At 49.6% G+C, this 24,531-nt stretch overlaps 2 long non-coding RNA genes across 6 annotated transcripts in view; one reads left to right on the forward strand and one right to left on the reverse strand.

Moving 5' to 3' along the window:
- The window catches only part of LOC308187504, a 535,540-nt gene that overhangs the window by 390,818 nt on the left and 120,191 nt on the right, over positions 1-24,531 (forward strand). The window contains exon 5 of one of the 3 annotated variants that reach the window (XR_013944737.1): positions 2,407-3,527. The exons of the other annotated variants lie outside the window; for them this stretch is intronic. This is a non-coding gene — a long non-coding RNA (uncharacterized lncRNA). Of the gene's footprint in view, positions 1-2,406; positions 3,528-24,531 lie in introns of those variants that run through there. 3 annotated transcript variants of the gene reach the window in all.
- LOC308187502 overlaps positions 1-24,531 on the reverse strand; it is a 290,980-nt gene that overhangs the window by 52,367 nt on the left and 214,082 nt on the right. The window contains exon 3 of one of the 3 annotated variants that reach the window (XR_013944731.1): positions 8,209-8,325. This is a non-coding gene — a long non-coding RNA (uncharacterized lncRNA). Of the gene's footprint in view, positions 1-8,208; positions 8,371-24,531 lie in introns of all 3 variants that reach the window. The other 2 variants (XR_013944732.1, XR_013944733.1) reach the window with 2 other exon arrangements.

A 24,531-nucleotide genomic window follows, 5' to 3' on the forward strand; every position in this document is an offset into this window, starting at 1 on the left:
TCATGATCGGAGGATTCGGCAACTGATTAGTCCCCCTCATAATCGGTGCCCCCGACATAGCATTCCCGCGAATAAACAACATAAGCTTTTGACTCCTCCCCCCATCATTCCTCCTCCTACTAGCCTCATCCACTGTAGAAGCTGGCGCCGGCACAGGCTGAACTGTCTACCCTCCCCTAGCAGGTAACCTTGCCCACGCCGGAGCTTCAGTAGACCTGGCTATCTTCTCACTCCACTTAGCCGGTATCTCCTCCATCCTTGGGGCCATCAACTTTATCACCACAGCCATCAACATAAAACCCCCCGCACTCTCACAATACCAAACCCCACTATTTGTCTGATCCGTACTAATTACCGCCATCCTACTCCTTCTATCACTCCCCGTACTCGCCGCCGGTATTACAATATTACTAACTGATCGAAACCTAAACACCACATTCTTCGACCCCGCTGGAGGAGGAGACCCAATCCTGTACCAACACCTATTCTGATTCTTCGGACACCCAGAAGTCTATATTCTGATCCTACCGGGGTTCGGAATCATCTCACACGTAGTCACGTACTACTCAGGCAAAAAGGAGCCCTTCGGCTACATGGGAATAGTCTGAGCCATACTATCCATCGGCTTCCTAGGATTCATCGTCTGAGCTCACCACATGTTTACAGTAGGAATAGACGTTGATACCCGAGCCTACTTTACATCAGCCACTATAATCATTGCCATCCCTACCGGAATCAAAGTATTTAGCTGACTAGCCACCCTGCACGGAGGAACAATCAAATGAGACCCCCCCCAATACTATGAGCTCTAGGATTTATCTTCCTATTTACCATCGGAGGATTAACAGGAATCGTTCTTGCAAACTCTTCCCTAGACATCGCCCTGCACGACACGTACTACGTAGTTGCCCACTTCCACTACGTCCTATCCATAGGCGCCGTCTTTGCCATTCTAGCAGGATTTACTCACTGATTCCCACTACTCACTGGGTTTACCCTACACCAAACATGAGCAAAAGCCCACTTCGGGGTAATATTTACAGGAGTAAACCTAACGTTCTTCCCCCAGCACTTCCTAGGCCTAGCAGGAATACCCCGACGATACTCGGACTATCCCGACGCCTACACACTATGAAACACCATTTCCTCCTAGTCCTAGGACTTAGAGAAACTCCAGTACTAAAAATAGTAAACACAAGCAATAATTTCATATACTTCACTCTCACTCACCACTCAACTATCAGCTAACCACACCCCCGTCCACATAGCTTAACACAAAGCATGGCACTGAAGTTGCCAAGATGGCATAAAACATGCCTGCGGACAAAAGACTTAGTCCTAACCTTACGGTTGGTTTTTGCTAAATATATACATGCAAGTATCCGCGCCCCAGTGTAAACGCCCTCGACCACCTACCCCCATACAGGCCTTGAGGAGCGGGTATCAGGCACACCCAAGTAGTAGCCCAAGACGCCTCGCTAAGCCACGCCCCCACGGGTATTCAGCAGTAATTAACATTAAGCAATGAGTGCAAACTTGACTTAGTTATAGCAACAGCCTAACTTCAAGGGTTGGTAAATCTTGTGCCAGCCACCGCGGTCATACAAGAAACCCAAATCAACCGTCCTATTGACACGGCGTAAAGAGTGGTAAAATGCCTATCCTAGCTAACTAAGATCAAAATGCAACTAAGCTGTCATAAGCCCAAGATGCACCTAAACACACCATTAAGATGATCTTAGGAACTAACGACTGATTTAAACCCACGAAAGCCAGGGCCCAAACTGGGATTAGATACCCCACTATGCCTGGCCCTAAATCTTGATACTTACTTTACCGAAGTATCCGCCAGAGAACTACGAGCACAAACGCTTAAAACTCTAAGGACTTGGCGGTGCCCCAAACCCACCTAGAGGAGCCTGTTCTACAATCGATAATCCCCGATTAACCCAACCACCCCTTGCCAACACAGCCTACATACCGCCGTCGCCAGCCCACCTGGAATGAGAGCACAACAGTGGACACAATAGCACCCCGCTAATAAGACAGGTCAAGGTATAGCCTATGGAGTGGAAGAAATGGGCTACATTCCCTATTCATAGGGCACACGGAAAGAAGCGTGAAACCACTTCTGGAAGGCGGATTTAGCAGTAAAGTGGGACAATAGAGCCTACTTTAAGCCGGCCCTGGGGCACGTACATGGTTAAACATGCCTGTTAGTAGTGTGGCGAGCCATAGTGGGAAGGCTAGGGCTATGTTCATAGATAGTTGGGTGGTTGGGGTGAATGTATATGGAAGGAGGCCTAGAAGGTTGATTGTAAGAAGTATGATTATTAGGGATGTAAATATTATGGCTCATTTGTGGCCATTTTTGTTGAGTGGGACTATTAGTTGTTTTGTGATTAGGTGAAGGAGTCATGTTTGGATAGTAGAAAGGCGGTTGTTGATTCATCGGTTGTTTGGGGACGGGAATAGTAGGGCTGGGAAGAGTAGGGATAGTAGGATTAAGGGGATGCCGAATAGATTGGGGCTGGAAAATTGGTCAAAGAAGCTTAGGTTCATGGTCAGGATCATGGTGTGGGTTTGGTAGTGAGGGAGGTCTTATTTGATGGGGGGTTGGTTGTGGTGAAGGCTAGTAGTTTTGGTTGGATGAGGAGTGCTAGGGTTAATCAGGTTATAATTATGATTGAAAATCATGGTGCGGGGTTAAGCTGTGGCATATCATTAAGGAGGGGGAAGTCCCTCTTTGGCTAGCTTAAAAGGCTAGTGCTGTTGCATAGCTTCTTAATGATTAGGATGATGATAGAAGGGACGATCAGGCCTCGAAATGTGGGAGTGGGGTTGATTCTACTACAATGGGTATGTAGCTGTGATTAGCCCCGCAAATTTCTGAGCATTGTCCGTAAAAAATCCCAGGCCGGGTGGTAATGAATGAAGTTTGGTTTAGTCGGCCTGGGATTGCGTCTGCTTTAACTCCGAGCGTTGGGACTGCTCAGGAGTGGAGTACGTCTCCTGCAGTAATGATCACGCGGATGGGGGATTCTATTGGGATAACTACGCGGTGGTCAACTTCTAGCAGTCGGAAGTGGCCGTTGGGTAAGTCTGGGGTGGGCACTATGTAGGAGTCGAATGATAGGTCTTTGAAGTCTGTGTATTCGTAGCTTCAGTATCATTGGTGGCCGATGGCTTTTAGGGTGAGGTCTGGTTCGTCGATTTCGTCCATTATGTAGAGGATTTGTAGGGATGGGAGGGCGAGGAGTACCAGGACGATAGCAGGTAGGATTGTCCAGATCAGCTCTACTTCTTGGGCGTCTACAGCATTGGACGAGAGTTTTTCTGTTAGTATGTGGGCTAAAAGGTAGAGAACTAGGCTGCAGATAGCTAGGGCAACGATTAGGGCGTGGTCGTGGAATTCAACGAGTTCTTCTATGATGGGTGATGAGGCGTCTTGGAATCCTAGTTGGGAGTGGTTGGCCACATGAGATGTACAGGATTTTTACCTGTGATTTAGTCTTGACAAGGCTATGTAATTGGTTTACTAACGTCTCATAAGAAAGAAGCATGAGCGGTTAACCTCCTGGGAGACCCAGAAACCTTCACCCCAGCAAACCCACTAGTAACCCCACCACACATCAAGCCAGAATGATACTTCCTATTCGCCTACGCCATCCTACGTTCAATCCCAAATAAACTAGGAGGCGTATTAGCACTGGCCGCCTCCGTACTGATCCTATTCCTAATCCCATTCCTGCACAAATCAAAACAACGAGCAATAACATTCCGACCACTCTCCCAGCTCCTATTCTGAGTACTAGTCGCCGACCTCCTCGTCCTAACATGAGTAGGAAGCCAACCCGTCGAACACCCATTCATCATCATCGGCCAACTCGCTTCAATCGCCTACTTCACTATCCTCCTATTTCTCCTCCCCGCCGCAAGCGCCCTAGAAAACAAAATACTCAACTGCTAAATACTCTAATAGTTTATAAAAACATTGGTCTTGTAAACCAAAGATTGAAGACTTACCACTTCTTAGAGTACCCCAAACTCAGAAAAAAAGGACTCAAACCTTTATCTCCAGCTCCCAAAGCTGGCATTTTCAATAAACTATTCTCTGACCCTAACCCCTAAACCGCCCGAATAGCACCCCGCGACAACCCCCGCACAAGCTCCAATACAACAAACAAAGTCAACAACAGCCCCCAACCCGCCACTAAAAACATCCCTGCCCCATGTGAATAAAACATGGAAACTCCACTAAAATCCGACCGAACAACAAACACCCCAACATTATTCACAGTAGAAACCCCGAACTTCCAAGCCCCCATAAACCCCCCAAACACCAACCCCCCAAAAACAATTGCCACAAACGCTACTGCACATCCAATCACCCGTCAATCCCCCCAAGCCCCAGGGAAAGGCTCCGCTGCTAAAGCTACTGAATAAACAAACACCACCAGCATACCCCCCAAATACACCATAAACAGCACTAAAGCCACGAACGAAACCCCAAGGCCCAGCAACCACCCGCACCCCGCCACAGACGCTAACACCAAACCAACAACCCCATAATACGGCGAAGGATTCGACGCCACACCCAAAACACCCACCGCAAAGCAAATCCCTAAAAAAACCATAAAATAAGTCATTATTCCTGCCCGGACACTACCCGAGGCCTGCGGCTCGAAAAGCCGCCATTGTTCTCAACTACAGGAACTAACCGCAAGCCCCCAATAATTCTACCCCATCTATGCCATTATGCTTAACCCCCCCCCCCTCCCCCCCCGAGGCGGGGGTATTTGGTTATGCATATTCGTGCATAAATTTATATACCCCATATACATACATACTATAGTACCAGTAATATACATTATATACGGACTATCTTATAAGCAGGTGCTAAACCCATACATGTACACGGCCATTAAACCCTTAAACACACTCCTACCAAACCACCCGGCATGAATGTTCTAGGACCATACCCCACAACACCCAATACAACTCCACTCAAGCGCATAACAAGACCCCATTTTAATGAATGCTCACAGGACATGCTCCAACAACAACTCTCCACCACATATCTCATGCAGTTCGTATCAGACGGATTTATTAATCGTACTCCTCACGTGAAATCAGCAACCCGTTGCACATAATGTCCGGTATGACTAGCTTCAGGCCCATACGTTCCCCCTAAACCCCTCGCCCTCCTCACATTTTTGCGCCTCTGGTTCCTCGGTCAGGGCCATCCATTGGGTTCACTCACCCCTCCTTGCCCTTCAAAGTGGCATCTGTGAGTACTTTCACCTTCTCAATGCGTAATCGCGGCATGTTCCAGCTTTTTGGCGCCTCTGGTTCCTCTTATTTTTTCCGGGGTTACCTCACAGGTGGCTATTCCCAGTGATCTCGGGGGTCCCACAATCTAAGCCTGGACACACCTGCCTCACGGCCTATCCTATATTTCAAGGGTCCCTCGATGAGACGGTTGGCGTATATGGGGAATCATCCTGACACTGATGCACTTTGACCACATTCAGTTAATGTTACCTCCACCCTCCGGGTTAAATGGGGCTATTGGATGAATGCTCGTTGGACATAGCACAAAACAACAAATCATTAAGCGCAACCCCTGCGCTTCACAAACTAAACCAGTAAACTTTCGCTAACCACCATGTAGCATAAACCTTCATCGCCCAATCCCAGCAAACTACCTCTAAAACTCCATTAATCATCCCTTCCATGACATCATCGGAACGATGTATATATACACACAAACACATACAAAATAACTTAAACTTATTAGAGAAACTCCAGTACTAAAAATAGTAAACACAAGCAATAATTTCATATACTTCACTCTCACTCACCACTCAACTATCAGCTAACCACACCCCCGTCCACATAGCTTAACACAAAGCATGGCACTGAAGTTGCCAAGATGGCATAAAACATGCCTGCGGACAAAAGACTTAGTCCTAACCTTACGGTTGGTTTTTGCTAAATATATACATGCAAGTATCCGCGCCCCAGTGTAAACGCCCTCGACCACCTACCCCCATACAGGCCTTGAGGAGCGGGTATCAGGCACACCCAAGTAGTAGCCCAAGACGCCTCGCTAAGCCACGCCCCCACGGGTATTCAGCAGTAATTAACATTAAGCAATGAGTGCAAACTTGACTTAGTTATAGCAACAGCCTAACTTCAAGGGTTGGTAAATCTTGTGCCAGCCACCGCGGTCATACAAGAAACCCAAATCAACCGTCCTATTGACACGGCGTAAGGAGTGGTAAAATGCCTATCCTAGCTAACTAAGATCAAAATGCAACTGAGCTGTCATAAGCCCAAGATGCACCTAAACACACCATTAAGATGATCTTAGGAACTAACGACTGATTTAAACCCACGAAAGCCAGGGCCCAAACTGGGATTAGATACCCCACTATGCCTGGCCCTAAATCTTGATACTTACTTTACCGAAGTATCCGCCAGAGAACTACGAGCACAAACGCTTAAAACTCTAAGGACTTGGCGGTGCCCCAAACCCACCTAGAGGAGCCTGTTCTACAATCGATAATCCCCGATTAACCCAACCACCCCTTGCCAACACAGCCTACATACCGCCGTCGCCAGCCCACCTCGAATGAGAGCACAACAGTGGACACAATAGCACCCCGCTAATAAGACAGGTCAAGGTATAGCCTATGGAGTGGAAGAAATGGGCTACATTCCCTATTCATAGGGCACACGGAAAGAAGCGTGAAACCACTTCTGGAAGGCGGATTTAGCAGTAAAGTGGGACAATAGAGCCTACTTTAAGCCGGCCCTGGGGCACGTACATGGTTAAACATGCCTGTTAGTAGTGTGGCGAGCCATAGTGGGAAGGCTAGGGCTATGTTCATAGATAGTTGGGTGGTTGGGGTGAATGTATATGGAAGGAGGCCTAGAAGGTTGATTGTAAGAAGTATGATTATTAGGGATGTAAATATTATGGCTCATTTGTGGCCATTTTTGTTGAGTGGGACTATTAGTTGTTTTGTGATTAGGTGAAGGAGTCATGTTTGGATAGTAGAAAGGCGGTTGTTGATTCATCGGTTGTTTGGGGACGGGAATAGTAGGGCTGGGAAGAGTAGGGATAGTAGAATTAAGGGGATGCCAAATAGATTGGGGCTGGAAAATTGGTCACAGAAGCTTAGGTTCATGGTCAGGATCATGGTGTGGGTTTGGTAGTGAGGGAGGTCTTATTTGATGGGGGGTTGGTTGTGGTGAAGGCTAGTAGTTTTGGTTGGATGAGGAGTGCTAGGGTTAATCAGGTTATAATTATGATTGAAAATCATGGTGCGGGGTTAAGCTGTGGCATATCATTAAGGAGGGGGAAGTCCCTCTTTGGCTAGCTTAAAAGGCTAGTGCTGTTGCATAGCTTCTTAATGATTAGGATGATGATAGAAGGGACGATCAGGCCTCGAAATGTGGGAGTGGGGTTGATTCTACTACAATGGGTATGTAGCTGTGATTAGCCCCGCAAATTTCTGAGCATTGTCCGTAAAAAATCCCAGGCCGGGTGGTAATGAATGAAGTTTGGTTTAGTCGGCCTGGGATTGCGTCTGCTTTAACTCCGAGCGTTGGGACTGCTCAGGAGTGGAGTACGTCTCCTGCAGTAATGATCACGCGGATGGGGGATTCTATTGGGATAACTACGCGGTGGTCAACTTCTAGCAGTCGGAAGTGGCCGTTGGGTAAGTCTGGGGTGGGCACTATGTAGGAGTCGAATGATAGGTCTTTGAAGTCTGTGTATTCGTAGCTTCAGTATCATTGGTGGCCGATGGCTTTTAGGGTGAGGTCTGGTTCGTCGATTTCGTCCATTATGTAGAGGATTTGTAGGGATGGGAGGGCGAGGAGTACCAGGACGATAGCAGGTAGGATTGTCCAGATCAGCTCTACTTCTTGGGCGTCTACAGCATTGGACGAGAGTTTTTCTGTTAGTATGTGGGCTAAAAGGTAGAGAACTAGGCTGCAGATAGCTAGGGCAACGATTAGGGCGTGGTCGTGGAATTCAACGAGTTCTTCTATGATGGGTGATGAGGCGTCTTGGAATCCTAGTTGGGAGTGGTTGGCCACATGAGATGTACAGGATTTTTACCTGTGATTTAGTCTTGACAAGGCTATGTAATTGGTTTACTAACGTCTCATAAGAAAGAAGCATGAGCGGTTAACCTCCTGGGAGACCCAGAAAACTTCACCCCAGCAAACCCACTAGTAACCCCACCACACATCAAGCCAGAATGATACTTCCTATTCGCCTACGCCATCCTACGTTCAATCCCAAATAAACTAGGAGGCGTATTAGCACTGGCCGCCTCCGTACTGATCCTATTCCTAATCCCATTCCTGCACAAATCAAAACAACGAGCAATAACATTCCGACCACTCTCCCAGCTCCTATTCTGAGTACTAGTCGCCGACCTCCTCGTCCTAACATGAGTAGGAAGCCAACCCGTCGAACACCCATTCATCATCATCGGCCAACTCGCTTCAATCGCCTACTTCACTATCCTCCTATTTCTCCTCCCCGCCGCAAGCGCCCTAGAAAACAAAATACTCAACTGCTAAATACTCTAATAGTTTATAAAAACATTGGTCTTGTAAACCAAAGATTGAAGACTTACCACTTCTTAGAGTACCCCAAACTCAGAAAAAAAGGACTCAAACCTTTATCTCCAGCTCCCAAAGCTGGCATTTTCAATAAACTATTCTCTGACCCTAACCCCTAAACCGCCCGAATAGCACCCCGCGACAACCCCCGCACAAGCTCCAATACAACAAACAAAGTCAACAACAGCCCCCAACCCGCCACTAAAAACATCCCTGCCCCATGTGAATAAAACATGGAAACTCCACTAAAATCCGACCGAACAACAAACACCCCAACATTATTCACAGTAGAAACCCCGAACTTCCAAGCCCCCATAAACCCCCCAAACACCAACCCCCCAAAAACAATTGCCACAAACGCTACTGCACATCCAATCACCCGTCAATCCCCCCAAGCCCCAGGGAAAGGCTCCGCTGCTAAAGCTACTGAATAAACAAACACCACCAGCATACCCCCCAAATACACCATAAACAGCACTAAAGCCACGAACGAAACCCCAAGGCCCAGCAACCACCCGCACCCCGCCACAGACGCTAACACCAAACCAACAACCCCATAATACGGCGAAGGATTCGACGCCACACCCAAAACACCCACCGCAAAGCAAATCCCTAAAAAAACCATAAAATAAGTCATTATTCCTGCCCGGACACTACCCGAGGCCTGCGGCTCGAAAAGCCGCCATTGTTCTCAACTACAGGAACTAACCGCAAGCCCCCAATAATTCTACCCCATCTATGCCATTATGCTTAACCCCCCCCCCCTCCCCCCCCGAGGCGGGGGTATTTGGTTATGCATATTCGTGCATAAATTTATATACCCCATATACATACATACTATAGTACCAGTAATATACATTATATACGGACTATCTTATAAGCAGGTGCTAAACCCATACATGTACACGGCCATTAAACCCTTAAACACACTCCTACCAAACCACCCGGCATGAATGTTCTAGGACCATACCCCACAACACCCAATACAACTCCACTCAAGCGCATAACAAGACCCCATTTTAATGAATGCTCACAGGACATGCTCCAACAACAACTCTCCACCACATATCTCATGCAGTTCGTATCAGACGGATTTATTAATCGTACTCCTCACGTGAAATCAGCAACCCGTTGCACATAATGTCCGGTATGGCTAGCTTCAGGCCCATACGTTCCCCCTAAACCCCTCGCCCTCCTCACATTTTTGCGCCTCTGGTTCCTCGGTCAGGGCCATCCATTGGGTTCACTCACCCCTCCTTGCCCTTCAAAGTGGCATCTGTGAGTACTTTCACCTTCTCAATGCGTAATCGCGGCATGTTCCAGCTTTTTGGCGCCTCTGGTTCCTCTTATTTTTTCCGGGGTTACCTCACAGGTGGCTATTCCCAGTGATCTCGGGGGTCCCACAATCTAAGCCTGGACACACCTGCCTCACGGCCTATCCTATATTTCAAGGGTCCCTCGATGAGACGGTTGGCGTATATGGGGAATCATCCTGACACTGATGCACTTTGACCACATTCAGTTAATGTTACCTCCACCCTCCGGGTTAAATGGGGCTATTGGATGAATGCTCGTTGGACATAGCACAAAACAACAAATCATTAAGCGCAACCCCTGCGCTTCACAAACTAAACCAGTAAACTTTCGCTAACCACCATGTAGCATAAACCTTCATCGCCCAATCCCAGCAAACTACCTCTAAAACTCCATTAATCATCCCTTCCATGACATCATCGGAACGATGTACATATACACACAAACACATACAAAATAACTTAAACTTATTAGAGAAACTCCAGTACTAAAAATAGTAAACACAAGCAATAATTTCATATACTTCACTCTCACTCACCACTCAACTATCAGCTAACCACACCCCCGTCCACATAGCTTAACACAAAGCATGGCACTGAAGTTGCCAAGATGGCATAAAACATGCCTGCGGACAAAAGACTTAGTCCTAACCTTACGGTTGGTTTTTGCTAAATATATACATGCAAGTATCCGCGCCCCAGTGTAAACGCCCTCAACCACCTACCCCCATACAGGCCTTGAGGAGCGGGTATCAGGCACACCCAAGTAGTAGCCCAAGACGCCTCGCTAAGCCACGCCCCCACGGGTATTCAGCAGTAATTAACATTAAGCAATGAGTGCAAACTTGACTTAGTTATAGCAACAGCCTAACTTCAAGGGTTGGTAAATCTTGTGCCAGCCACCGCGGTCATACAAGAAACCCAAATCAACCGTCCTATTGACACGGCGTAAAGAGTGGTAAAATGCCTATCCTAGCTAACTAAGATCAAAATGCAACTGAGCTGTCATAAGCCCAAGATGCACCTAAACACACCATTAAGATGATCTTAGGAACTAACGACTGATTTAAACCCACGAAAGCCAGGGCCCAAACTGGGATTAGATACCCCACTATGCCTGGCCCTAAATCTTGATACTTACTTTACCGAAGTATCCGCCAGAGAACTACGAGCACAAACGCTTAAAACTCTAAGGACTTGGCGGTGCCCCAAACCCACCTAGAGGAGCCTGTTCTACAATCGATAATCCCCGATTAACCCAACCACCCCTTGCCAACACAGCCTACATACCGCCGTCGCCAGCCCACCTGGAATGAGAGCACAACAGTGGACACAATAGCACCCCGCTAATAAGACAGGTCAAGGTATAGCCTATGGAGTGGAAGAAATGGGCTACATTCCCCATTCATAGGGCACACGGAAAGAAGCGTGAAACCACTTCTGGAAGGCGGATTTAGCAGTAAAGTGGGACAATAGAGCCTACTTTAAGCCGGCCCTGGGGCACGTACATACCGCCCGTCACCCTCCTCAAAAGCCACATCCCACATAACTAATACCATAAATACGCTGAAGATGAGGTAAGTCGTAACAAGGTAAGTGTACCGGAAGGTGTACTTAGAATATCAAGACGTAGCTATAACACCAAAGCACTCAGCTTACACCTGAAAGATATCTACTAGACCGGATCGTCTTGAAGCCCCCCCTCTAGCTCAACCACACAAATAGTACACCAAAACTAAAGAATTTACTAAACTAATTAAACTAAAGCATTTTACAGTCTTAGTATAGGCGATAGAAAAGACACTTAGACGCGATAGAGACCCCAGTACCGTAAGGGAAAGATGAAATAGCAGTGAAACAATCAAAGCGACAGACAGCAAAGATCAACCCTTGTACCTTTTGCATCATGGTTTAGCGAGAACAACCAAGCAAAGTGAACTAAAGTTTGCCCCCCCGAAACCCAAGCGAGCTACTTTCAAGCAGTTAAAGAGAGCGAACCCGTCTCTGTTGCAAAAGAGTGGGATGACTTGTCAGTAGAGGTGAAAAGCCAACCGAGCTGGGTGATAGCTGGTTACCTGTGAAACGAATCTAAGTTCCCCCTTAATCCTCCCTACCGGACATCCTGAACCCTAATGAGATGATTAAGAGCTATTTAATGGAGGGACAGCTCCATTAAAAAAGGACACAACCTCGACTAGCGGATAATTCTTACTACTGATCCTACCGTGGGCCCTAAAGCAGCCATCAAAAAAGAGTGCGTCAAAGCTCCACCACCTAAAAATACCAAAATAAGATGATTCCCTTATCACAAACAGGTCAACCTATGAATATAGGAGAATTAATGCTAAAATAAGTAACTCAGGGCCACACCCCTCTAACGGCGCAAGCTTACATAGAAACATTATTAACAGACCTAGACAGATACAAAAACCCCTACAAGACCACGTATTAACTAACCCTGTTAACCCGACTCAGGAGCGCCTATAAGAGCGATTAAAATCTGTGAAAGGAACTCGGCAAATTAATAAGGCCCGACTGTTTACCAAAAACATAGCCTTCAGCAAATTAAACAAGTATTGAAGGTGATGCCTGCCCGGTGACTTAGGTTTAACGGCCGCGGTATCCTAACCGTGCAAAGGTAGCGCAATCAATTGTCCCATAAATCGAGACTTGTATGAATGGCTAAACGAGGTCTTAACTGTCTCTCACAGATAATCAGTGAAATTGATCTCCCCGTGCAAAAGCGGGGATGTGAACATAAGACGAGAAGACCCTGTGGAACTTAAAAATCAACGACCACCGCGAATCCTCAATCAACCCCACTGGGGCCACTACCATCGCAGAGCCTGGTCGATATTTTTCGGTTGGGGCGACCTTGGAGGAGAACAAATCCTCCAAAAACAAGACCATACCTCTTTACCTAGAGCTACCCCTCAAAGTGCTAACAGTGACCAGACCCAATATAATTGATTAATGGACCAAGCTACCCCAGGGATAACAGCGCAATCCCCCTCAAGAGCCCATATCGACAGGGGGGTTTACGACCTCGATGTTGGATCAGGACATCCTAATGGTGCAGCCGCTATTAAGGGTTCGTTTGTTCAACGATTAACAGTCCTACGTGATCTGAGTTCAGACCGGAGCAATCCAGGTCGGTTTCTATCTATGACACACTCTCCCCAGTACGAAAGGACCGGGAAAGTGGGGCCAATACCACAAGCACGCCCCCCCCCTCTAAGCAGTGAAACCAACTAAACCGTGAAGAGGGCCTTCCCCCACCACTTTCAATCCTAGAAAAGGACCAGCTAGAGTGGCAGAGCCCGGCAAGTGCAGAAGGCTTAAGCCCTTTCCCCAGAGGTTCAAATCCTCTCCCTAGCTTCACCCATGATTCAAATAACAACACTAAGCTGCCTCATTATATCCCTCCTATACATCATCCCAATCCTGATTGCCGTAGCCTTCCTAACCCTAGTAGAACGGAAAATCCTAAGCTACATACAATCCCGCAAAGGCCCTAACGTTGTCGGGCCTTTTGGCCTACTTCAACCATTTGCGGACGGACTGAAACTATTTACCAAAGAGCCCATCCGACCCTCTACCTCTTCCCCACTTCTATTCATTCTGATACCAATACTAGCCCTTGTCCTAGCCCTCACCACTTGAGCACCACTACCACTCCCATTTCCCCTAGCAGATCTAAACCTCGGAGTTCTCTTCCTAATAGCCATGTCAAGCCTAGCCGTCTACTCAGTCCTATGATCAGGCTGAGCCTCGAACTCAAAATACGCACTAATCGGAGCCCTACGGGCAGTAGCACAGACCATTTCATACGAAGTGACACTGGCCATAATCCTGCTATCAATAATCATACTAAGCGGAAGCTACACACTCAGCTCCTTTGCCGTCGCACAGGAGCCTCTATACTTCATTTTCTCCTCATGACCCCTAGCAATAATATGATACGTATCCACCCTAGCAGAGACAAACCGAGCTCCTTTTGACCTCACAGAGGGTGAATCTGAGCTAGTCTCAGGGTTTAACGTTGAATACGCCGCAGGACCCTTCGCCTTATTCTTCCTAGCTGAATATGCGAACATTATGCTAATAAATACACTTACAGCCATCATATTCCTAAACCCAAGCGCCCTAGGGCCACCCACAGAACTATTCCCCGTCATCCTAGCCACAAAAGTCCTCCTACTATCTTCTGGTTTCTTATGGGTCCGAGCTTCATACCCACGATTCCGATATGACCAACTAATGCACCTACTATGAAAAAACTTCCTACCCCTCACACTAGCTCTGTGCCTCTGACACATCAGCATACCTATCTGCTATGCAGGCCTACCTCCTTACATAAGGAAATGTGCCTGAACTACAAAGGGTCACTATGATAAAGTGAACATAGAGGTATAACAGCCCTCTCATTTCCTGTTGACCTTAGAAAAGTAGGAATTGAACCCACACAAGAGAAATCAAAATTCTCCATACTTCCCTTATATTATTTTCTAGTAGAGTCAGCTAATCAAGCTATCGGGCCCATACCCCGAAAATGATGGTTTAACCCCCTCCTCTACTAATGAACCCTTACGCGACCCCAATCATAACCTTCAGCCTCATCTTGGGCACCACAATCACAATTTCCAGCAACCACTGAGTTCTGGCCTGGACAGGACTGGAGATCAACGCACTAGCCATCATTCCCCTAATTGCCAAATCCCACCACCCACGAGCAGTAGAAGCCGCAACGAAATACTTCCTAACCCAAGCAGCTGCTTCCGCCCTGGTCCTATTCTCTAGCATAACCAATGCCTGAGTCACCGGCCAATGAGACATCACACAAATAAACCACCCAACCTCCTGTCTACTACTGACAGCAGCAATCGCTATTAAACTGGGCCTAGTGCCATTTCACTTCTGATTCCCAGAAGTACTACAAGGATCGCCACTAATAACAGCCCTGCTACTCTCGACCCTCATAAAATTCCCCCCACTAACCCTGCTCCTACTAACATCCAAATCCCTCGACCCAGCTCTACTCACCGCCATGGCCCTAGCCTCAACAGCACTAGGAGGCTGAATAGGACTGAACCAAACACAAACACGCAAAATCCTAGCCTTCTCGTCCATCTCCCACTTAGGCTGAATCGCCATCATCCTAGTTTACAGCCCCAAATTGGCCTTACTTACCTTCTACCTATACACAATCATAACATCAGCCGTATTCCTAGCCCTTAACAAAATCAAAGCCCTTAACCTATCCATGATCACAACCTCATGAACAAAAACCCCAGTGCTAAACGCCACCCTAATACTAGTACTTTTATCCCTAGCAGGCCTCCCCCCATTAACAGGCTTTATACCAAAGTGACTTATCATCCAAGAACTAACTAAACAGGAAATAACACCAGCAGCCATGGCAATTGCCATGCTATCACTGCTCAGCCTCTTCTTCTACCTACGCCTCGCATACCACTCAACAATTACCCTTCCCCCCAACTCCTCTAACCACATAAAACAATGATACACTAGCAAAGCCCCAAGCACACCTACTGCGGTCCTTGCCTCACTATCAATCCTCTTACTTCCCCTGTCCCCAATAATACATGCCATTGTCTAGAAACTTAGGATAACACCCCAAACCGAAGGCCTTCAAAGCCTTAAATAAGAGTTAAACCCTCTTAGTTTCTGCACATTAAGACTTACAGAATATTAACCTGTATCTTCTGAATGCAAGTCAGACGCTTTAATTAAGCTAAAGCCTCCCTAGACAGATGGGCTTCGATCCCACAAAACTCTAGTTAACAGCTAAATGCCTAAACCAATTGGCTTCTGCCTACAAAGACCCTGACGCACCCTAGTGCGCATCGATGAGCTTGCAACTCAACATGAATTTCACTACAGAGCCGATAAGAGGAATTAAACCTCTGTAAAAAGGACTACAGCCTAACGCTTCAACACTCAGCCATCTTACCCGTCACCTTCATCAACCGATGACTATTTTCCACTAACCATAAGGATATTGGCACCCTGTACCTCATCTTCGGGGCATGAGCAGGAATAGTCGGCACCGCACTCAGCCTATTAATCCGCGCAGAACTAGGACAACCAGGAACTCTCCTAGGCGACGACCAAATTTACAATGTAATCGTTACCGCTCACGCCTTTGTAATAAGCTTCTTTATAGTCATACCCATCATGATCGGAGGATTCGGCAACTGATTAGTCCCCCTCATAATCGGTGCCCCCGACATAGCATTCCCGCGAATAAACAACATAAGCTTTTGACTCCTCCCCCCATCATTCCTCCTCCTACTAGCCTCATCCACTGTAGAAGCTGGCGCCGGCACAGGCTGAACTGTCTACCCTCCCCTAGCAGGTGACCTTGCCCACGCCGGAGCTTCAGTAGACCTGGCTATCTTCTCACTCCACTTAGCCGGTATCTCCTCCATCCTTGGGGCCATCAACTTTATCACCACAGCCATCAACATAAAACCCCCCGCACTCTCACAATACCAAACCCCACTATTTGTCTGATCCGTACTAATTACCGCCATCCTACTCCTTCTATCACTCCCCGTACTCGCCGCCGGTATTACAATATTACTAACTGATCGAAACCTAAACACCACATTCTTCGACCCCGCTGGAGGAGGAGACCCAATCCTGTACCAACACCTATTCTGATTCTTCGGACACCCAGAAGTCTATATTCTGATCCTACCGGGGTTCGGAATCATCTCACACGTAGTCACGTACTACTCAGGCAAAAAGGAGCCCTTCAGCTACATGGGAATAGTCTGAGCCATACTATCCATCGGCTTCCTAGGATTCATCGTCTGAGCTCACCACATGTTTACAGTAGGAATAGACGTTGATACCCGAGCCTACTTTACATCAGCCACTATAATCATTGCCATCCCTACCGGAATCAAAGTATTTAGCTGACTAGCCACCCTGCACGGAGGAACAATCAAATGAGACCCCCCCCAATACTATGAGCTCTAGGATTTATCTTCCTATTTACCATCGGAGGATTAACAGGAATCGTTCTTGCAAACTCTTCCCTAGACATCGCCCTGCACGACACGTACTACGTAGTTGCCCACTTCCACTACGTCCTATCCATAGGCGCCGTCTTTGCCATTCTAGCAGGATTTACTCACTGATTCCCACTACTCACTGGGTTTACCCTACACCAAACATGAGCAAAAGCCCACTTCGGGGTAATATTTACAGGAGTAAACCTAACGTTCTTCCCCCAGCACTTCCTAGGCCTAGCAGGAATACCCCGACGATACTCGGACTATCCCGACGCCTACACACTATGAAACACCATTTCCTCCTAGTCCTAGGACTTAGAGAAACTCCAGTACTAAAAATAGTAAACACAAGCAATAATTTCATATACTTCACTCTCACTCACCACTCAACTATCAGCTAACCACACCCCCGTCCACATAGCTTAACACAAAGCATGGCACTGAAGTTGCCAAGATGGCATAAAACATGCCTGCGGACAAAAGACTTAGTCCTAACCTTACGGTTGGTTTTTGCTAAATATATACATGCAAGTATCCGCGCCCCAGTGTAAACGCCCTCGACCACCTACCCCCATACAGGCCTTGAGGAGCGGGTATCAGGCACACCCAAGTAGTAGCCCAAGACGCCTCGCTAAGCCACGCCCCCACGGGTATTCAGCAGTAATTAACATTAAGCAATGAGTGCAAACTTGACTTAGTTATAGCAACAGCCTAACTTCAAGGGTTGGTAAATCTTGTGCCAGCCACCGCGGTCATACAAGAAACCCAAATCAACCGTCCTATTGACACGGCGTAAAGAGTGGTAAAATGCCTATCCTAGCTAACTAAGATCAAAATGCAACTAAGCTGTCATAAGCCCAAGATGCACCTAAACACACCATTAAGATGATCTTAGGAACTAACGACTGATTTAAACCCACGAAAGCCAGGGCCCAAACTGGGATTAGATACCCCACTATGCCTGGCCCTAAATCTTGATACTTACTTTACCGAAGTATCCGCCAGAGAACTACGAGCACAAACGCTTAAAACTCTAAGGACTTGGCGGTGCCCCAAACCCACCTAGAGGAGCCTGTTCTACAATCGATAATCCCCGATTAACCCAACCACCCCTTGCCAACACAGCCTACATACCGCCGTCGCCAGCCCACCTGGAATGAGAGCACAACAGTGGACACAATAGCACCCCGCTAATAAGACAGGTCAAGGTATAGCCTATGGAGTGGAAGAAATGGGCTACATTCCCTATTCATAGGGCACACGGAAAGAAGCGTGAAACCACTTCTGGAAGGCGGATTTAGCAGTAAAGTGGGACAATAGAGCCTACTTTAAGCCGGCCCTGGGGCACGTACATGGTTAAACATGCCTGTTAGTAGTGTGGCGAGCCATAGTGGGAAGGCTAGGGCTATGTTCATAGATAGTTGGGTGGTTGGGGTGAATGTATATGGAAGGAGGCCTAGAAGGTTGATTGTAAGAAGTATGATTATTAGGGATGTAAATATTATGGCTCATTTGTGGCCATTTTTGTTGAGTGGGACTATTAGTTGTTTTGTGATTAGGTGAAGGAGTCATGTTTGGATAGTAGAAAGGCGGTTGTTGATTCATCGGTTTTTTGGGGACTGGAATAGTAGGGCTGGGAAGAGTAGGGATAGTAGGATTAAGGGGATGCCAAATAGATTGGGGCTGGAAAATTGGTCAAAGAAGCTTAGGTTCATGGTCAGGATCATGGTGTGGGTTTGGTAGTGAGGGAGGTCTTATTTGATGGGGGGTTGGTTGTGGTGAAGGCTAGTAGTTTTGGTTGGATGAGGAGTGCTAGGGTTAATCAGGTTATAATTATGATTGAAAATCATGGTGCGGGGTTAAGCTGTGGCATATCATTAAGGAGGGGGAAGTCCCTCTTTGGCTAGCTTAAAAGGCTAGTGCTGTTGCATAGCTTCTTAATGATTAGGATGATGATAGAAGGGACGATCAGGCCTCGAAATGTGGGAGTGGGGTTGATTCTACTACAATGGGTATGTAGCTGTGATTAGCCCCGCAAATTTCTGAGCATTGTCCGTAAAAAATCCCAGGCCGGGTGGTAATGAATGAAGTTTGGTTTAGTCGGCCTGGGATTGCGTCTGTTTTAACTCCGAGCGTTGGGACTGCTCAGGAGTGGAGTACGTCTCCTGCAGTAATGATCACGCGGATGGGGGATTCTATTGGGATAACTACGCGGTGGTCAACTTCTAGCAGTCGGAAGTGGCCGTTGGGTAAGTCTGGGGTGGGCACTATGTAGGAGTCGAATGATAGGTCTTTGAAGTCTGTGTATTCGTAGCTTCAGTATCATTGGTGGCCGATGGCTTTTAGGGTGAGGTCTGGTTCGTCGATTTCGTCCATTATGTAGAGGATTTGTAGGGATGGGAGGGCGAGGAGTACCAGGACGATAGCAGGTAGGATTGTCCAGATCAGCTCTACTTCTTGGGCGTCTACAGCATTGGACGAGAGTTTTTCTGTTAGTATGTGGGCTAAAAGGTAGAGAACTAGGCTGCAGATAGCTAGGGCAACGATTAGGGCGTGGTCGTGGAATTCAACGAGTTCTTCTATGATGGGTGATGAGGCGTCTTGGAATCCTAGTTGGGAGTGGTTGGCCACATGAGATGTACAGGATTTTTACCTGTGATTTAGTCTTGACAAGGCTATGTAATTGGTTTACTAACGTCTCATAAGAAAGAAGCATGAGCGGTTAATGCAGTTGGCTTGAAACCCATCCCCAGTGGTGCAAGTGCACTCTCTGAACTCACTGAAGTGCATCCCCAGTGGTGCCAGTGCACTCTCTGCACTCACTGCACTGCATCCCCAGTGGTGCCAGTGCAATCTCTGGACTCACTGCAGAGCATCCCCAGTGGTGCCAGTGCACTCTGTGGACTCACTGTAGTGCATCCCCAGTGGTGCCAGTGCACTCTCTGGACTCACTGCACTGCATCCCCAGTGGTGCCAGTGCAATCTCTGGACTCACTGCAGTGCATCCCCAGTGGTGCCAGTGCACTCTCTGGACTCACTGCACTGCAGCCCCAGTGGTGCCAGTGCACTCTCTGGACTCACTGCACTGCATCCCCAGTGGTGCCAGTGCACTCTCTGGACTCACTGCAGTGCATCCCCAGTGGTGCCAGTGCACTCTCTGGACTCACTGCACTGCATCCCCAGTGGTGCCAGTGCGCTCTCTGGAGTCACAGCACTGCATCCCCAGTGGTGCCAGTGCAATCTCTGGACTCACTGCACTGCATCCCCAGTGCTGCCAGTGCACTCTCTGGACTCACTGAAGTGCATCCCCATTGGTGCCATTGCACTCTCTGCACTCACTGCACTGCATCCCCAGTGGTGCCAGTGCACTCTCTGGACTCACTGCAGTGCATCCCCAGTGGTGCCAGTGCACTCTCTGGACTCACTGCAGTGCATCCCCAGTGGTGCCAGTGCACTCTCTGGACTCACTGCAGTGCATCCCCACTGGTGCCAGTGCACTCTCTGCACTCACTGCACGGCATTCCCAGTGGTGCCAGTGAAGTCTCTGGACTCACTGCACTGCATCCCCAGTGGTGCCAGTGCACTCTCTGGACTCACTGCACTGCATCCCCACTGCTGCCAGTGCACTCTCTGGACTCACTGCACTGCATCCCCAGTGGTGCCAGTGCACTCTCTGGACTCACTGCACTGCATCCCCAGTGGTGCCAGTGCACTCTTTAGAGTCACTGCACTACATCCCCAGTAGTGCCAGTGCACTCACTGGACTCACTGTACTGCATCATCGGTGGTGCCAGTGCACTCTCTGGACTCACTTCACTGCATCCCCAGTGGTGCCAGTGCACTCTCTGGGCTCACTGCAGTGCATCCCCAGTGGTGCCAGTGCACTCTCTGGACTCACTGTAGTGCATCCCCAGTGGTGCCAGTGCACTCTCTGGACTCACTGCAGTGCATCCCCAGTGGTGCCAGTGCACTCTCTGCACTCACTTCACTGCATCCCCAGTGGTGCCAGTGCACTCTCTGGATTCACTGCACTGCATCCCCAGTGGTGCCAGTGCACTCTCTGTGCTCACTGCAGTGCATCCCCAGTGGTGCCAGTGCACTCTCTTGACTCACTGCACTGCATCCCCAGTGGTGCCAGTGCACTCACTGGACTCACTGCACTGCATCCCCAGTGGTGCCAGTGCACTCACTGGACTCACTATACTGCATCACCAGTGGTGCCAGTGCACTCTCTGGACTCACCAAAGGGCATTCTCAGTGGTGCCAGTGCACTCTCTGGACTCACTGCAGTGCATCACCAGTGGTGCCAGTGCACTCTCTGGACTGACTGCACTGCATCCCCAGTGGTGCCAGTGCGCTCTCTGGAGTCAGAGCACTGCATCCCCAGTGGTGCCAGTGCACTCTCTGGAGTAACTGCAGTGCATCACCAGTGGTGCCAGTGCACTCTCTGGATTCACTGCACTGCATCCCCAGTGGTGCCAGTGCACTCTCTGGACTCACTGTACTGCACCCCCAGTGGTGCCAGTGCACTCACTGGACTGACTGCACTGCATCCCCAGTGGTGCCAGTGCGCTCTCTGGAGTCACAGCACTGCATCCCCAGTGGTGCCAGTGCACTCACTGTACTCACTGCACTGCATCACAGGTGGTGCCAGTGCACTCTCTGGACTCACTGCACTGCATCCCCAGTGGTGCCAGTCCACTCACTGGACACACTGGACTGCATCCCCAGTGGTGCCAGTGAACTCTCTGGACTCACTGCACTGCATCCCCAGTGGTGCCAGTGTACTCTCTGGACTCACTGCAGTGCATCCCCAGTGGTGCCAGAGCACTCTCTGGACTCACTGCACTGCATCCCCAGTGGTGCCAGTGCACTCTCTGGACTCACTGCACTGCATCCCCAGTGGTGCCAGTGCACTCTCTGGACTCACTGCACTGCAGCCCCGGTGGTGCCAGTGCAATCTCTGGACTCACTGCACTGCATCCCCAGTGGTGCCAGTGTACTCTCTGGACTCACTGCACTGCATCCCCAGTGGTGCCAGTGCACTCTCTGGACTCACTGCACTGCATCCCCAGTTTTGCCAGTGAAGTCTTTGGACTCACTGCACTGCATCCCCAGTGGTGCCAGTGCACTCTCTGGAGTCACTGAAGTGCATCCCCAGTGGTGCCAGTGCACTCTCTGGACTCACTGCACTGCATGCCCAGTGGAGCCACTGCACTCTCTGGACTCACTGTACAGCATCCCCACTGGTACCAGTGCACTCTGTGGCCTCACTGTACTGCATCCCCAGTGGAGCCAGTGCGCTCTCTGGACTCACTGCACTGCATCCCCATTGGTGCCAGTGCATTCTCTGGACTCACCGCACTGCACCCTGAGTGGTGCCAGTGCACTCTCTGGACTCACTGCAGTGCATCCCCAGTGGTGCCAGTGCACTCTCTGGGCTCACTGCAGTGCATCCCCAGTGGTGCCAGTGCACTCTCTGGACTCACTGCACTGCATCCCCAGTGGTGCCAGTGTACTCACTGGACTCACTGCACTGCATTCCCCAGTGGTGCCAGTGCACTCTCCGGACTCACTGAAGTGCATTCTCAGTGGTTCCAGTGCACTCTGTGGACTCACTGCAGTGCATCCCCAGTGGTGCCAGTGCGCTCTCTGGACTCACTGCAGTGCATCCCCAGTGGTGCCAGTGCACTCTCTGGACTCACTGCACTGCATCCCCAGTGCTGCCAGTGCACTCTCTGGACTCACTGCACTGCATCCCCAGTGGTGCCAGTGCACTCTCTGGACTCACTGCAGTGCATCCCCAGTGGTGCCAGTGCACTCTCTGGACTCACTGCAGTGCATCCCCAGTGGTGCCACTGCACTCTCTGGACTCACTGCAGTGCATCCCCAGTGGTGCCAGTGCACTCTCTGGACTCACTGCAGTGCATCCCCACTGCTGCCAGTGCACTCTCTGGACTCACTGCACTGCATCCCCAGTGGTGCCAGTGAACTCTCTGGACTCACTGCACTGCATCCCCAGTGGTGCCAATGCACTCTCTGGACTCACTGCACTGCATCCCCAGTGGTGCCAGTGCACTCTCTGGACTCACTGCACTGCATCCCAAGTGGTGCCAGTGCACTCTCTGGACTCACTGCACTGCATCCCCAGTGGTGCCAGTGCACTCTCTCGAGTCACTGCACTACATCCCCAGTGGTGCCAGTGCGCTCACTGGACTCACTGTACTGCATCATCAGTGGTGCCAGTGCACTCTCTGGACTCACTGCACTGCATCCCCAGTGGTGCCAGTGTACTCTCTGGACTCACTGCAGTGCATCCCCAGTGGTGCCAGAGCACTCTCTGGACTCACTGCACTGCATCCCCAGTGGTGCCAGTGCACTCTCTGGACTCACTGCACTGCATCCCCAGTGGTGCCAGTGCACTCTCTGGACTCACTGCACTGCAGCCCCGGTGGTGCCAGTGCAATCTCTGGACTCACTGCACTGCATCCCCAGTGGTGCCAGTGTACTCTCTGGACTCACTGCACTGCATCCCCAGTGGTGCCAGTGCACTCTCTGGACTCACTGCACTGCATCCCCAGTTTTGCCAGTGAAGTCTTTGGACTCACTGCACTGCATCCCCAGTGGTGCCAGTGCACTCTCTGGAGTCACTGAAGTGCATCCCCAGTGGTGCCAGTGCACTCTCTGGACTCACTGCACTGCATGCCCAGTGGAGCCACTGCACTCTCTGGACTCACTGTACAGCATCCCCACTGGTACCAGTGCACTCTGTGGCCTCACTGTACTGCATCCCCAGTGGAGCCAGTGCGCTCTCTGGACTCACTGCACTGCATCCCCATTGGTGCCAGTGCATTCTCTGGACTCACCGCACTGCACCCTGAGTGGTGCCAGTGCACTCTCTGGACTCACTGCAGTGCATCCCCAGTGGTGCCAGTGCACTCTCTGGGCTCACTGCAGTGCATCCCCAGTGGTGCCAGTGCACTCTCTGGACTCACTGCACTGCATCCCCAGTGGTGCCAGTGTACTCACTGGACTCACTGCACTGCATTCCCCAGTGGTGCCAGTGCACTCTCCGGACTCACTGAAGTGCATTCTCAGTGGTTCCAGTGCACTCTGTGGACTCACTGCAGTGCATCCCCAGTGGTGCCAGTGCGCTCTCTGGACTCACTGCAGTGCATCCCCAGTGGTGCCAGTGCACTCTCTGGACTCACTGCACTGCATCCCCAGTGCTGCCAGTGCACTCTCTGGACTCACTGCACTGCATCCCCAGTGGTGCCAGTGCACTCTCTGGACTCACTGCAGTGCATCCCCAGTGGTGCCAGTGCACTCTCTGGACTCACTGCAGTGCATCCCCAGTGGTGCCACTGCACTCTCTGGACTCACTGCAGTGCATCCCCAGTGGTGCCAGTGCACTCTCTGGACTCACTGCAGTGCATCCCCACTGCTGCCAGTGCACTCTCTGGACTCACTGCACTGCATCCCCAGTGGTGCCAGTGAACTCTCTGGACTCACTGCACTGCATCCCCAGT

This window comes from Anser brachyrhynchus, assembly GCF_964034855.1.
Source record: "Anser brachyrhynchus genome assembly, chromosome: 1".
Taxonomy (NCBI): Eukaryota; Metazoa; Chordata; class Aves; order Anseriformes; family Anatidae; genus Anser; species Anser brachyrhynchus.